Genomic DNA, 14,195 nt, shown 5'->3' with positions numbered 1-14,195 from the left:
CAGCCAGGATTCTATGTGTCTTTAGACCAGTGTAATTGTAAAGTCTAATTTTTAAGGCTTATTTATGGCGGGAGGGGGACCACAACAGTCACAGGCCATGCGGCCCTGGAAAGGAGACTGGCCAGTCACCCTGCTTTGTGGGCCTTTGAAGGGACTTTGGCTCAAACTTGGTTGGACTCAGCCCTGTCTTCCAGAGGAGAGAACTAAGACCCTGAATGGCCCCCAGAAAATGACGGGAGGCTGGCTAGGAAAATGGAGATGGGTCAGATAGATCCAAGGAACTTGCTGGTGGTGGAGTTGACAAGACTTGAGAACCCGTTTAGAGTGTACTTGCAGTCAGGAGTGTTGAAACAGAGGGGCCTGGAGAGTCAGCTCGCCAGGCAGCTGTGTCTGCAGGTGTCCTTTGCTGAGGTTTGGGAGCCCACAGTCTTAGGCAAATCATGTCGCTCTTCTGAGCCTCAGTGTGCCCATCTCCAAAATGGGAGGCGCTATCTCGACATTACTAAAAGAACCAAAAGATTTTTTTTAAATTACCCAAGTGAAAGCACCTGATGCGTTGTAGGTACTCATAAATATCAGTAAAGAAATGAAATTCCTGTATTTTCAGGGTTAATAATGCTCTTAGCCAACATGTAAGAAGGCAGAGAGTCAGGGCAGGGGCTCTCTAGATAGGCTGGTCACGGAAAGATGAGTTCACCTGTAGCTGCGGAGACCCTTCCCAAAAAAGTTGGCATGGCTAGGAGTGTGTTCGGCGGCCCCCAGGAACAGAGAAGGGCAGGCAGCATCCTGGGCCAGGCAGCTGTCAGGGCACGAGATTGCTGAGGAGGCAGCACTGCCACACTGTTATTCACCAGAGGTGCCAGCATCCCCCACCCCACCAGAGATGGATTTTCACTGTTCCCCACACCACTGCTGGCAGAGGAGCCCCAAGAGCTGAGCCAGGAGGCAGGAGATAACAGCTCACCCAGGAGACATTCACTTCATCCCCTGTCCCCAATAGACAGGTCAGCGAAGCCGAATCCATGTGCCCAGCAAGCAGACACAGAATAGTGCAGACTCCCGCCTCCTCCCTGGCTGCCTGTGCAACTGTACACCCACGGCTGTGCCCACAGGCTGCGCCCCTCTAGGGGGCTGGGCGGCCCAGAGCATGCATAAAATGATACGATGATCATAGAAACTACATCGTGCTGCTATGAGACTTCCCCAAAGTATTGGATGTAGAAAGTGGCTTGTAAACTGTAAGACATTATTCAGGCAGGCAGCGGAACCACTGAGCTAAATCCCCAGCCCTGTAAGACGTTATTCAGACGTTCACTTACCATTTGAAAATGAGTCGATGGGAAGGCGCCAGTGCATACCCAGGAACTGGGTAGAAGAACAGAAAGTTAAAAGGAGCGGCAGTGGCCACACACCACCCCCAGGGATGGTGGCCAGCACAGAAAGACAGTGTGTCACCACTGCATGAATAAACATGACGCATCCTCCATTCCTAACTGCCTGACTGTGCTCCAGCTAACGAGGTGGACAGGCAGCTGCTGGTCCCCCAGGCAGGAAGGGCCCTCCCTCTCTTCCTGCCAGGATGCAGGATCCCGCAGGGTGGGTCCTCTTCTCTCCTCGGCCCCCCAGCCCCTTCTTCCTGCTCCCTTGGCACCCAGCAGTGCGCTCCCTTGAGACCTGAAGACAGCCAGTACTCCTAAGTGTGAGCAGACACGCTGGATCTGTAACTGGCTGGGTGCTGTCGTGTGTTGCCTTTGGCAGATGGGGCGGGCAGCTCACTTCCTACAGCTGACCCCGGGCTGGGCAGAGGCCCAGGATCCACCATGTGCAAGGGCCCGAGAGGCTGGAGGGGACCCTAGGTCACCTGGTGATCTCCTGCTGCCATCTGAGATTCAGGTCCTCTTACTGCAGTCCTACTTTGTGCCCTGCGCTGCACTGTGAGCTGTCACTCTATGCTCCCACGTGCTCAGTGTTAGCCATACCACTTAGAGGTTCGATTACAGGCCCAGAGAGGGGGAGTGACCTGCCGAGATCACACAGCGCGTGGTTCCAAGGCTTCTCAGATCAAGGCCTATGTTTCTTTTTCTGGGACTCCTGAAAACACCCCATACCCTAGACGTGCTCTCGCATTACCTAATAAAGAAAGCAGAAAGGCCCTGCTCTCCTCTCTCATTCCTCATCCCGGGACAGCTGCAGAGTATGGGAGTGACCCTTTCAGGTACCCTCAGAGAGAGCTTGTGGGGCAGGTGCCAGGGAAGCCTCCACCAGGTTGACCACTGTCCCTCTCCAGCTGGCTTCTGGCTGGGTTTAGCTAATAGGGAGCCCTGGCAAGGTTGGAGGGAGGGAGGAGAGTGAGGCCAGGAGTTCACTTGGCTGCCTTCCTGTGAGTCATCTCGGACTGGCTCTGTCTCAAAACTGAAGGCCAAAGCTCCTCTTTTGGTCGCGTGATTCTCTTTTTCTAGGTTTTGGTGCCACTCCTTCCCCTCATCCTGTATTTAGCCTGTAGTTCAGTGGTGGTGAACCATGGCACACGTATTGTTTTTCTTTTAAGACAAAAGATGTTAACATAGCAGTTTTTTTTTCTAAACAAAAACCTCAGTATTCAGGTTTAACTGCACTGTTGAAATTTTTTGATAAATACATGGGTTTGGGGTTGTAGCTTGGGCCCTCATCTCTAAAAGGTTCCCCGTCACTGCTTTAGTTGGAAACAGCTGGTGTCTCCTCAGCCTGGTGGACTCTCCTCTGTGCTCCTGCACATCCCACCCACATCTCTGCAGGTGCCCTGATTGAGGTGCCATTTGTCTGGTGGATGCAGCAGAAGGATATGGGAAAGGTCTAAGGAGAGAGGGATGGTTGTTCCAGACCCATGGGGAGAAGACAGTGACTCCAGCCCATTGCACGAGGATGCAAACCTCAAAGCTCCAAAATTCTCAGTTTGAAAGAAGGTCCCAGCAGCCTCCTTGCTATAAAAGATCTGTCCTCAGCCTTCCCACACCAGCCCACTATGTGGTCATTAGCATAAAATACACACTCTGCTGAGGAGGACCATCAAGATGTAACCAGAGTGTGAAAAGTAATTACAGGCTGGTGATTAGAGTCACCTCTGGGTTTCACTTGCTAGAACAGGCCTCCCTGACCCTCAAAGTGGGGTAAGATTAGTTTGGATAGCAGGCACCCGGAACTCTAATACTTAGGAAGGAGACAGGCAGGCCTGCCCCCAATGCAGGGAGTGGGTCAGGCTGGGGAGGCATGGAGGGGGCCCAACTTGGCATCCTGGGCTGCTACAGAATTGAGGAGTGGCCCAGGTTTGGAGCTGGGCTAGGGCGGGGGATTGGCTCCTGTTCTGGGGTTTCAGTCTAGGCTTGACCTTGCACAGCTTTCCAAGCCTAGATCCAAGGGTGTTGACAGCAGTCAGTGGCCCCGGAAGGAGACAGAGCATAGTGGGGTGAGCACGCGGGCTACAGGACTAAACACAGCACAAAACTACAGCCAACTGACTGTGCCCACGGAACTCAGCAAGGGACTCGGAGAGAGACCTAAGAAATGTTATTGGATCTTCCAGGCGCTTCACTAATGGCACAGATCAGGCACTCATTCATCTCGTTTCAAACAGGAGGCCAAAGCTCAAGCACCGGCTCAGCCTTGAACCCACTGGGCAATGCACGAAGTACTTTTGTAACTCAGTCTTAACCCTCTTCTCTCAAGGGGAAGGGACACCTACTCTGAGATTAGTGATGCTACTTGCAAATGTGGAAGAATTTTTATAACACAACTAAGAGCAGGGATATCTTTGTCCCAGGAGGGCATCTGTGTTCTTCCCTTTTGTGCCTGCTCCCTGGAACACCAGCCCCTGCCCAGTGGCACAGGCCACTGCCTCCTCTTCATGCCCTCAGACCCATCTACTGGACATCCACCCCACTGCCTATACATCATGCTTCTTCTGCCTTCACTGGGCCTCGAAGCTCAACAGTGTCTCTATCTAAGCACCCAGGCCACAGCAGAGGCAGAGATGGTTCCTCTATCTTCTTGGGATGCCCTGAAAATACATCCCCAGCTAATGTTTCAGATTTAATAAATAAAAATACAGGATGTTAGATTTTTCTTCAGTATAAGTATGTCCCAAATATTTCATGGAACATAATTACATTAAAATGTATTTGTATCTATCTGAGACTCAAATTTATCTGGGTGTCTCATACTTCATCTGGTGTCCCCAACCCTGGGCTCCTAAACAGTCAGCTTCCTCCTGCCTGCCTTGTCAGATGCCCATGGTGTGAGCATCCTCTGTGGGCTACGGTGCTGCCTATAGGAACATCACAATTCTCAGGTTCCAACAGATCTGTACCTCTTTAGACTCAAAGAACCATTGAACAACAGTCCATTCTGCAGATATTGAGTGAGTGTCGACCTTACAATAGTCACTGTCCCAAGCACTGGCATTATAATGCTGACTAATAAGCAAAGTCTTATCTAATAACCATCATGTTTGGAGCAAGTGCCACATGTCACATGTTGTATTAAGCACTTGGGCAGCTGTCTCCTGTAGTCCACACAAAAATCCAAGAAGGTGGTATTTTACAGAGGAGGAAGCCGAGGTCTATCATTTGGTCATTTGTGAACAAATGTTTACAAGCGCCTACTCAGTGCCAGGCACTGTCCTTGGTGCTAGAAATACAGCCGTAACGGTGCAGATAAGACAACCACCCCGCCACATGCAGCTTAGCTCCAGAGACACAGGAATAAGCAAAGAAAGTGCAGTGAATGGTGTGTGAAAAGGAGGTGTCAGGATAAATAGCCAAGAATGATGCCATAGAGAACCAGGGATGGGCACTGCGACCAGAGGAGGGTGTCCGGACAGGCCCCGTCAGGTGACAGCTGAGCCAACATGTGAAGGAAGCGGGGAGAGGCTGGAGAAATGAGAGGGGCTTCAACCCCAAGTGGTTCTTATTCCAGAGCCAGATTCTCAGACATTGTGCATTTCTGCCAGACACAGACTGGGGGTTTGCTCTCTGTCTGTCCCTTTCACATAAAAGGTTTCCCTTAATCTCTACGTCAGAACAACCCTGAAGGTAAGTTTTCTTATCACATCTTTCCAGAGAGGGAAGGTGAAATGACTCAAAAAGTGACATGCCCCAAGCGCCGGTGCTGGAGACCTGAAACTGGAGTTCCAAGTCCCTAGAGAATGGCAGGAAGCATGTGGTTGGACGGTCTGGACGCCTCGCGAGCTTACTAGACTTCTGAAGTCTCGCTTTCCCTGCTGAAAAGTGGGGTTAATAGTATTACCTACTTTGTAGCTTTGCAGTGAGGATTTGTAGATAATGCAGAGAGCATGCCCAGCTCACTGAATTTGGGCTGTTATTATTCAAGAGTAGTGCTCTACTTGCCAATTTAAGCAGAGTGGTGTTCAGGACTTTGGGAGGGAAAGGATGCCGTGGGAGAGCAGGTGCCTGGGAAAGGGGGAAGCACTGGGCAGAATGAGGCTGAAGAGAAGGCCACTGCCAGGCAAGCCCACCTGCACAACAGTAGATGAATAAATGTTACTTAAACCAAGTGGTGAGGCTCAGTGATTGTAATTACACTGGTGTGACGTTATGACTTCAGTAATTTTATTTTTCTTTTGGAGGCACTGCCTCATTTATTATGCATGCACGGGAACTAATTGCATCCCAGAGAACGTTCTCCGCCTGTTGGTCTGGAGGTGCGCCGCCATATGCCTGGTGTGTGCATAATTAACCCAGTGAGGCTACACTCCCCTCTGTCTGGATTACGGATTTGATTTCAGTTTTGCTCTCAGGCGAGAGTCCCACAATTCATATTTATTAAAATGATTACCTCTTAAACGAGGTCCTGGGGACAGAGGCCAGCACCAGGCTGGAAGCCGGCTAAGCTGGGCACATGCAGAAGACACCCACTGGCGAGCGTGGGCAGCTTGGGCTCCCTCCCTGCCGGCCCCTGAAAGGACGCCTGGCCTACCAGGCATGCTGCCGAGCAGCACCTCAGACAGCTGTAGGCTGCCCTGAAGATGTTAAAAGACTATTTTCCTGACATTCGTAATTTATTTTTCCTAGACTTGCTTTGCTTATGCAGCCCCTCCCCACCTCCTCCCTGCCAGCCTTCCTTCAAATCATGACAGCCCCAGACCGCTCAGGCACTCCTGCCAGAAAAGTGCTTTCAGCATCTGGAACAGGGACTTAGACATACTAGGCACCTGATTCATGCTGAGCAGGGGATGGTTAGAATGAGAACAGGACACAGGAGCGCTCCATTACTCTTCCAAAGTGGACATCTGAGCCCGTGACCCACATATTCTGTGACCTCCACAATACTCAGTTGTCTGGATGTGGCAGCTGTGGAGATTGATGGGTCAAATACTCCTGAAAGCTTGAGGGCAGGAACAAGGGAGGCTATAGGGAGCCAAGCCAAGCAGCGGGCCATCTTTGTCAACTTTCCTAGCACTTAGTGGCCCTCGGCACAAGAGTAGTGGTTCTGGCAAGACTTCTCCTCAGAAACTCCAGAGCCATTGCCACATCAGCCTCTCCCTGGGGTCCCTGTCCAGCTGTGAGCTGCTCCTGGCCCCACAGCCGTCCTGGTTGTGATTCACTCCCCACGGAGGCACAGAGCGCCGCATAACCTGCTGAACAAGAAGAATGAGAGGCAGGCTTCTCCCCAAGGAACTCATGTCTAGTGTGGAAGACAGATATGTAAACAAACGGCTGTGATACAGCAGGATGAATACCATGATGCGGGCGTGTTTACAGAGGCTTGAACAGAGCAGAGAGTAACTGAAGCTGCCAGGAGGAATTGGTGATAAGACAGTTGCGGTGTTCATTGAGTCCGGATGAGTTTGGGAGCAGAATGGGAATAGTGACACCTTTTATTCCGCAGAGGTGTGTGAGCACTTCTGTGCCCAGCACTTCACGGTCCCGTCTGTTAGAAAATACACGGTCCTTAGACTCAAACAGCCTGGATCCTAGGGGGAAGGTTTCCGTTGCACTCCTTTACTTAGCATTTGCTGCACACCTACTGTGCGCCAGGTACTGAGCTAGACTCAGAAGATGGTTAGGCACGATTTCTGCCCTAAAGGGGAAACAGACAAGCAAAAGCACGTTGTAAGTCTGAAATACGTCTATCACAGGAAAAGCCTTTTCATTGTACAGAGAGAAAAGATAATTATTTACACTGTGTGGGGAGAATAGCAGCTCATGGGAGACTTAGGGGGATGGTTATGACTCTGATGAGTTTTTAAGGATGATTAGAAGTTTTCAGATAGAAAATGGCAGGATGGGGGCTGTAAGTTCAGTGGGACTGATTATAGGGAGATAATCAGTTGGACCATATAGGAGCTTCACAAAAATACAAATGAGAGGCACATAAGGTGTCCCAACATTGAAGATAAACCTCCCAAGTGCCAAGCCCTGGTTATGGAGAATAAACCCCACTCAGAGTTTCTCTGCATATGACAGTCTTAGTAACTGTCACTTGGACTTATGTGACTGTGACATGTGGGCCTTTAGACAGGAAACCAGCCTTCTTCTGCCCCCAGCAATGTCACTGGTCACTCTCCCAAAAGGGGGCTACCATGAGTTGAGGACAAACATGAGAAAGCCACCTGGCCCCGTGGCTCCCAGTGCCCCAAAACGGAACCAGCCCCATCATAACTGCTGAGGGCCCGCAGCCCACCACCTTGCCTCCCTCTCTCCTAGAGGTTCTGTTCATGCCCAGGCTGTGACCCCATCTCTACGTCCAGAGCTCCCAGAGCAACTGTGACAAAGCCCACTGGTCAAGCGCACCCCCTCCATTGGCTGGCCTCTCTCTCAGCAGGAAAAGAGCCAGGGAGCCAGTGCTGCCAGCCTGCTCGGAGGGAAGGAGGCACCCGCAGGTCAGCTGTGAGGGGTCTCCAGATGGTGCTGCAGCCAGCAGTGATTCCTGAGGGAGCAGAGACTCCAGGGATGTGTCCCCAGGCACACTGGGAAGCGGGGGTGGGGGAACAGGGTGCTGTCTGTCAGGTTTAGTCACTGATGATGCTGCTATTCTTAGCACTCAGGCAATTTGGGCTCCTCTAATCAGGGAGCAGAGAACAGGACAACCAGCAGAGCCAGAAGATTTGAAATTCTATGTGGGGCCTGTTAGGACTGGACCAGGAAGATGACATTCTCAGGCAGGGGCTGGGTGGGGGAAGAGCTGGTATCTATCCTTCAGCTATGCAGAGGAAAGGATGACAGTTAACAGTGCTAATCTGCAGCAGGAAGGAGCACAGTGAGTTGACAAGAGCAACGGGATCTCTGGTGGGTTCCTTAGGCAAGAGGGTAGACTCTCCTTTGCCTTCGGAAAATCAAAAGCTGGCTCAGCGGGGAGATTCTGTGGAAGGTATAGAGGGCCCACAGTGAGGATGCTGCACCTCAGCTTGGGAACCCTGTAGCATGGTAGGAAATAGGATCCCAAAAGAACAGAGGGACCAGAGAAGGAGGCTAGTCTCAGAAGAAATTGGTCCAAGCAGGGAAGGAGGCTTCCAGGCAGAAAGACTCTAAGTAGAGCAGGGTCTGGCTGAGCTAAATGTGTCTGTGTGAATTAGAAAAGGGGCTTCCTCCCTCTTCATGGGCAGCCACACAGATTTCAGCCCCTACACCCTGTATCATTGTACACAGTGGCCTGGAGGCTGAGCTTCTAATTGGTTGTTTGAACTCTCTGCCTTCCCCTTCTAAAAATAGGCATCCCAGAGCTTGTCTTGGGACTGTCCCTACAGACTGCCCCACCCACAGGGGAGAGGCACTGGGCCCTGGCCAGGAGCTCCTTGCAAAGAGGTGAGGTTCCTTGTGTCCTCGGTAAGGAGGAGATCCACCCCAGAGCTGAGGGAGGAAGCCACACTTGTGGGGGGCCCCCAGTTTGGTCCTCGTGACAGCCCCTCGTCACGATTCCTGGAGTCTGGGCACTGCTTCTGGGGGCCACCTCACAGCTAGCAGCTTGCCAGGTCAGAGCCTCGTCTTCTGCTCCCTGGAGAAAAGGGTGTAAGTGCTGAGAGTCACTGAGGAGGCCCTGGCAGAATTGTAGCAAGCAAGCCCCATTGCAGGAGGTTCACCATGTCTAGACAGTGTTCAGCTCCAATCAACTAATCAATACCACGCTGGTCTCCAGGGCGGCTTGCGCATGGCTGGCCTAGATAGCAAGCAGGAGCACCAGTTGCTGCCTGCCCTTCCTGTGGCCTCTGTCTTGAGGAGGGAGCTGCAAGAAAGCACCTGGAATTGGAGAGGAGGGAAGGAAGGGGAAGGGCAGCAAGAACAGAGGGCCAGACTGGAGACTAAGAGAGCACAGGGGGAAAGGGGAAGAGCATGGGGGACAGACAGCGGCAGGATCTCTGAAGAGGGCAGCCAGCACTTCCTGTAGAACGTGTGTCCTGTGTCCTCAGCATCGTTCTGCACACTAAGCCTGCAGAGTTGAGACTCTTACTGTCCACGTCCGACCAAAAGGAACAGAATTGGGGATGAGTGAAGTGATTTGCCCAACCGTCTCAGAAAGAAGAAGGAGCAGAAACGGGACTTGTGCTGGTATAGGCCCAAGGCTATGCCCAGCCTGCTTAGAAGCCAGATACTCAAGGATTGTATAGTGCCTGCGGGATGGACCACAGGGTTTCTGGAGCCTTTGGATTTGGCTTCAGAGTATGTGAGTCCATTTTTTGCAGCTATGCAGACACCTGAGAGTCACCCCAGGGCAGAGATCCACACAGGAGAGGAGACCAGAAAGGGATTAAGCACGTGGGAAAGAGCAGTTAACCCACACAGCCCTCACTATGTGCACCTCCACTGGACCTTGTGGAAAATAGAAGATGGTCCTGAGACACCCATGCACAGCCACACCCCTCCTGGCAACTGGGCCCTGAATCAGGAGCGCCACCACCCACACAGCAGACTGAGCTCAGGTGCTGAGGCTCAGCCTCTGTCTGCTGAGGACCCACAGGTCAGGACCCCTGCTCCCTGTGACTTCCCCTTTGTGTCACAGAAAATGCTCACCTCGGAGTTGGAGTCACTAGATGGGCTGAGCACAAGCCCTCCTGTCACTTGTAACCTCTTGGTGCTTGAGAGACAGGCTGCCTTCGAAGCTGTAAGACAGCCAGAGAAGAGTGGTTTGGTTCCTCCCTGCCTTCACCTCTCAGGGGCCTGCAGAAGGCCTATGCTGGGAGGAGGGTGGCCCCAGGCCTTGTCGGCCAGCCAGAGGAGGAGCCATGAGATGCTAGCCACAGGTCCACCAATCTGGGGCCAATTCCAAAAGGCCGATCTTTGCCTCTGACTCCCCACCCCCTGCTGACCTGGGGATCCGCCCCAGCTCCTGGACACCCTGCCCTGCAAGAGGGAAGCTGGAGTACTTAGCTCCTCAATACCCACCCACCCCCAACTGCTGTGAACAATTAAACCCAGGACAGCCATTAGCTACTGCTGAAGGGCTTGTATTGATTAAGGATAATTGTATTTACTCTTTAGCAGTGTGAGGCCTGGTGGGAATATTTTTTGTTAATTTGCTGCTTTTTAGCCTCAGAAATGGGGACTGATATGCCAACCCCATCTAGATCCCCCACACACACATATGGGTGTGCACGCACTCATACATCTGTATGATTGCTCAGTTACTCTAAGTGCCCATGGAACTTTTATGGCATCCTGGGCTGCCCTTCCTGTAGCTATTTCTCCAGAAAGGAATCTGGAAATGGTTAGAAGTTTGCTTTCCTGTAAACACATACTCTTTTCCTTCCTTCTCCCACATAAATAAATTTTTCAAACCAGAGTTTTAGCGTGGAAGGCAATCCCAGGTGTCTCTTCACCCATGCCTGGTAGAGACACCTTCCCATTCCTCTTCCTTAATGTCCGTAGGCCCTGTCTCCCTGACAGCACTCCTCCCTGTCCGCTATGTTTTCTGTAAGAGGCCGCAGGACTGGGCCGGACCTGGGGCTTGGGCTGAGGACACAGAAGCAAAAGGTGCTACCTCAGAGAGTCCAAAAGGCAGCTTAGAGAGTCCAAGTAGGAAAACAAGGTGGCTGTACATGCTGTGGGTGCAGAGGGCCTGTTTCCAAGTGTGTGCCCGCACTTAGCAGTGTTACTTTGTTACTCAGGACAGGTAGTTTGATAGCCAGTTTCCCCAGGTGTGAAATTAAATTGATAATGCCTGCTCCACAGAACTATTGTGAATCTCAACATGAGTTGTGCGTGTGAGGTGCTCAGTAAAGCCTGGCATGTAGTAAATGCTCAGTAAATAATCATGATGCGTGCTTAATCCATGTTGACCAGCGGATTTTATGCAGACCTGCTCGTATAGTCTTCACAAGAACTTTTACAGAGAAGAGAAAGCACAAAGCAGCTGAGTAGCATAGTAAGTTGGATCGTACCCAACTCCAAGCAGACTGACTCCATCGCTCCTATGATTATCCGGTACGTTGCTTAGCTCACCCCACTGCTGGTCACATTGGCTGCCATTCTCTTGGCAAGAGCAGCAGCAGAGTGTCATGAGGCCACAGAGGAGAGGTATCTTGTGTAACCCAGGAGAAGTGGCACCAGGGAAGCGCTCCTGAAAGGATAAATGGGCTTTCTCTGGCAGAGAGAACTGTGTGTTCAGAGGCCCAGGGGTGAAAAAACACAGCGTATTTAGAGGACCGTGAGTTTTTCTACACAAGGGGTCGATGGGTAGACTGACTATATATCCTCGTTTGTCTGGGACTGTCCTGATTTTTGCCTGTTGGCCCAGCTTAATTATAAATTATTCCTTGTTCACTCTCAGATGATCCCAGTTAATGTGATAAATTATGTGGTCACCATAATTCTATTGTGCTAGTAGGTAACAGGAAAAGGCAAGGAATGAATATAGGAGTATAGAGGGGGAAATCCATAAGCTTTTCTAAACCACCTAAGGACTCTGACTTTATTCTGAAGCTATGGAGACCTATAGTAATTCAATAATTATTAGGAGACGAGGCTAAAGCCAACTAGATCTTCAGAATGCAGTATTCCAGGGGGACAGTGATGTTGAAGGCATCACTCACAGACTTTGTTACCACCAGGCAATAGGGCTTGTGGGGAGGAGCCCAGACTGTGGTGCCAGGCGCTCTAGGTTCAAATCCCAGGCCCACCACTGTGCTAGTCGGCTTTCCATTGCTGTGTCAAAATACCTGACTGAGATAATCCATGTGTAAGGAGGAAAAGTTGATTTTGTCTCACAGGAGTTTCATCCGTGGTTGTTTGGCCTGTTGCTTTTGGATGTTGTCAAGACAGAACATCATGGAAGGGGCACGTTGCACAAGCAAAGTTGTTCACCAACCAGTGGCTGGGAAGCAAGAGAAGAGGAAGGAGCCAGGGTTCCAGTATGCCATCTGTGTCCCTAAGAGCTAACTTCTTTCCACTAGGCCCTACCTCCTGAAGGTTATACCTCCACCCAAGAGTGCCACACCTGAGAACTAAGCCTTTGACATACGCACCTTTGGGGTTCATTTATGATTCAAACCATAACCATCACTTATTAGCCATATGACCTTGAGTGAGTGATTTAATCTCTCCTTAGTTCACTTTCTTTGTCTCTGAGTAAGATAAAACTGTAGAGCCGCCTCCCAGGGCTGTTGTGAGTCTTCACGGAGTTGATGCACACAGCTGTGGGAGCGGCAGGTGGTAAGCAGTAACAAGTCAGAGAGCCCTTTGTCTCTGGCCTGGATACCTGAACTGGAAGCTTGAGGATGGCAGGATATCTGGGGATGGAAAACAGCAAGCCTTATTTGGGGTTGGCTGGATTTGAGATGTCAGCTGAGTGGAGATACCGAATAAAGACCTGGACTGGCCAAGCTTAGCACCCAAAGAAGATCTGTATTCAAATCTGGGTGTCATCTGCAGGTCCTGGGAGTGGGTGAAGTGAAGGAGAGAAGCACTGGGAAGCACCACCTTTTGGCTTCCAGGTAAAGCAGAGGAGCCAGGAGAAACTGGAGGCAAGATTGGAGAGGCAGGAGGAAAACCAGGAGAGGATTATTTCCCAGAAGCTAAGAGAGAATCAGATTTCAACAAGGGAGAGGGAGGGATCTCAGCAATGTCAGATGCTTCAGAGAGGCTGAGCAAAGAAAGGCTTTGCTCTCCAAGGACTGAGGAGGGAGCACTTGTCGGATTTAGTCACGGAGGCCACTGGTGACCTTGATGGTGCATTTGAGTGCTGAAGACAGGGATCACGCTGAGGATGGAAAGCAAGGGAGTGGGGGGTACACATGTGGACTGTATTTAAGAAGCTTGGCTACAAAGGAAAGGGAGACTGGAGGGACGCGTTGTCAAGAGAACGATGTTTGTCTTTAAGGATCAGGAGCCTGGGAGAAAGCAGGAGAGATGGAGAGGTTGCAAAAGATGTCAGATAATGGCACCAACATGCTGATGCAGCGAAGTCCTTGAGGAGGCAGGCGGGGATGGCGCGCTGCGTGTCCACAGCATTAGCTCTACCAGCAGGAAAGCTGCTTTCTGCCATGAGATGGAGAGGTAGAGATAAGCATGAGTGTGAGCCGTGTGTCTGCAGAGCACAGAGAGGCTGATGACCATTACTTTCTCTGGAACATCAGAGGCAAGATTTGTTTACACCGAAGGGATGAGAGTAAGGATGCTTGAGGGGAGGGGTAACACCTGAAAGAGCTGCGTGGAGAATGAGCGGAGTGTTTCCAGTGGCAGACAGAAGATAGCTGGAGATCTGGAAGAAAGTTGTCGTGCACCTGGACTCTGCGGTCACTTGGGATGGTGGCAGGACTTGGAGCAGAGCGAGATTAAATGCCATGGTTTTCAGTGACCAGAAAGTAAATGACAAATGACACAGACCAAAAAGAGTGGCAGAAGCATTATCTAGCATCAAATAAGCAGGATGTGTTTTTAAAATTCTACAGCAGAGGATATTTTGAAGTGGCATTGGTTATCAAGGAGAGGAAGCCCCAGCTCCTGGAAAAATGTGGGGATTAGGGAGTGGGGAGAGGCAAAGAAGCCATGCTTGCTTCACTCCTGGCATGAGTGATAGTCCCAAAGAACATAAAACTGCCACCCACTGAGCTCCTTTCCCAGACCCCTTTTGTACCAGCATAAAATGATCACTGAAAGCACTTAGGTGTTTAGTACAGTAATCCCTTCTTATTCGTGGTCCTCCTTGTCTGAGGTTTTGCTTTCCTTTTTTTTTTTTTTTTTTTTTTTTTTTTTTTTTTTTTTTTTTTT

At 50.8% G+C, this 14,195-nt stretch overlaps 1 protein-coding gene and 1 long non-coding RNA gene across 4 annotated transcripts in view; one reads left to right on the top strand and one right to left on the bottom strand.

Annotated features, from left to right (window-relative positions):
- The window catches only part of Kcnd3 (potassium voltage-gated channel subfamily D member 3), a 207,728-nt gene that overhangs the window by 133,403 nt on the left and 60,130 nt on the right, over positions 1–14,195 (top strand). The window lies entirely within an intron of this gene.
- The window catches only part of LOC104849558, a 20,124-nt gene continuing 12,673 nt past the window's right edge, over positions 6,745–14,195 (bottom strand). The window contains exons 2-6 of one of the 2 annotated variants that reach the window (XR_776784.1): positions 12,452–12,715; positions 12,146–12,300; positions 11,369–11,583; positions 10,002–10,090; positions 6,745–7,074 (exon numbers count right to left, since the gene is read on the bottom strand). This is a non-coding gene — a long non-coding RNA (uncharacterized LOC104849558). The remainder of the gene's footprint in view (positions 7,075–10,001; positions 10,091–11,368; positions 11,584–12,145; positions 12,301–12,451; positions 12,716–14,195) is intronic. The other variant, XR_776785.1, reaches the window with a different exon arrangement.

Source organism: Fukomys damarensis, unplaced genomic scaffold (genome assembly GCF_012274545.1).
Source record: "Fukomys damarensis isolate Sample0158 unplaced genomic scaffold, DMR_v1.0_HiC HiC_scaffold_33, whole genome shotgun sequence".
NCBI classification, from domain to species: Eukaryota; Metazoa; Chordata; class Mammalia; order Rodentia; family Bathyergidae; genus Fukomys; species Fukomys damarensis.
Note: the sequence above shows the minus strand (reverse complement) of the source record. Positions and strands in the feature narration are given on the sequence as shown.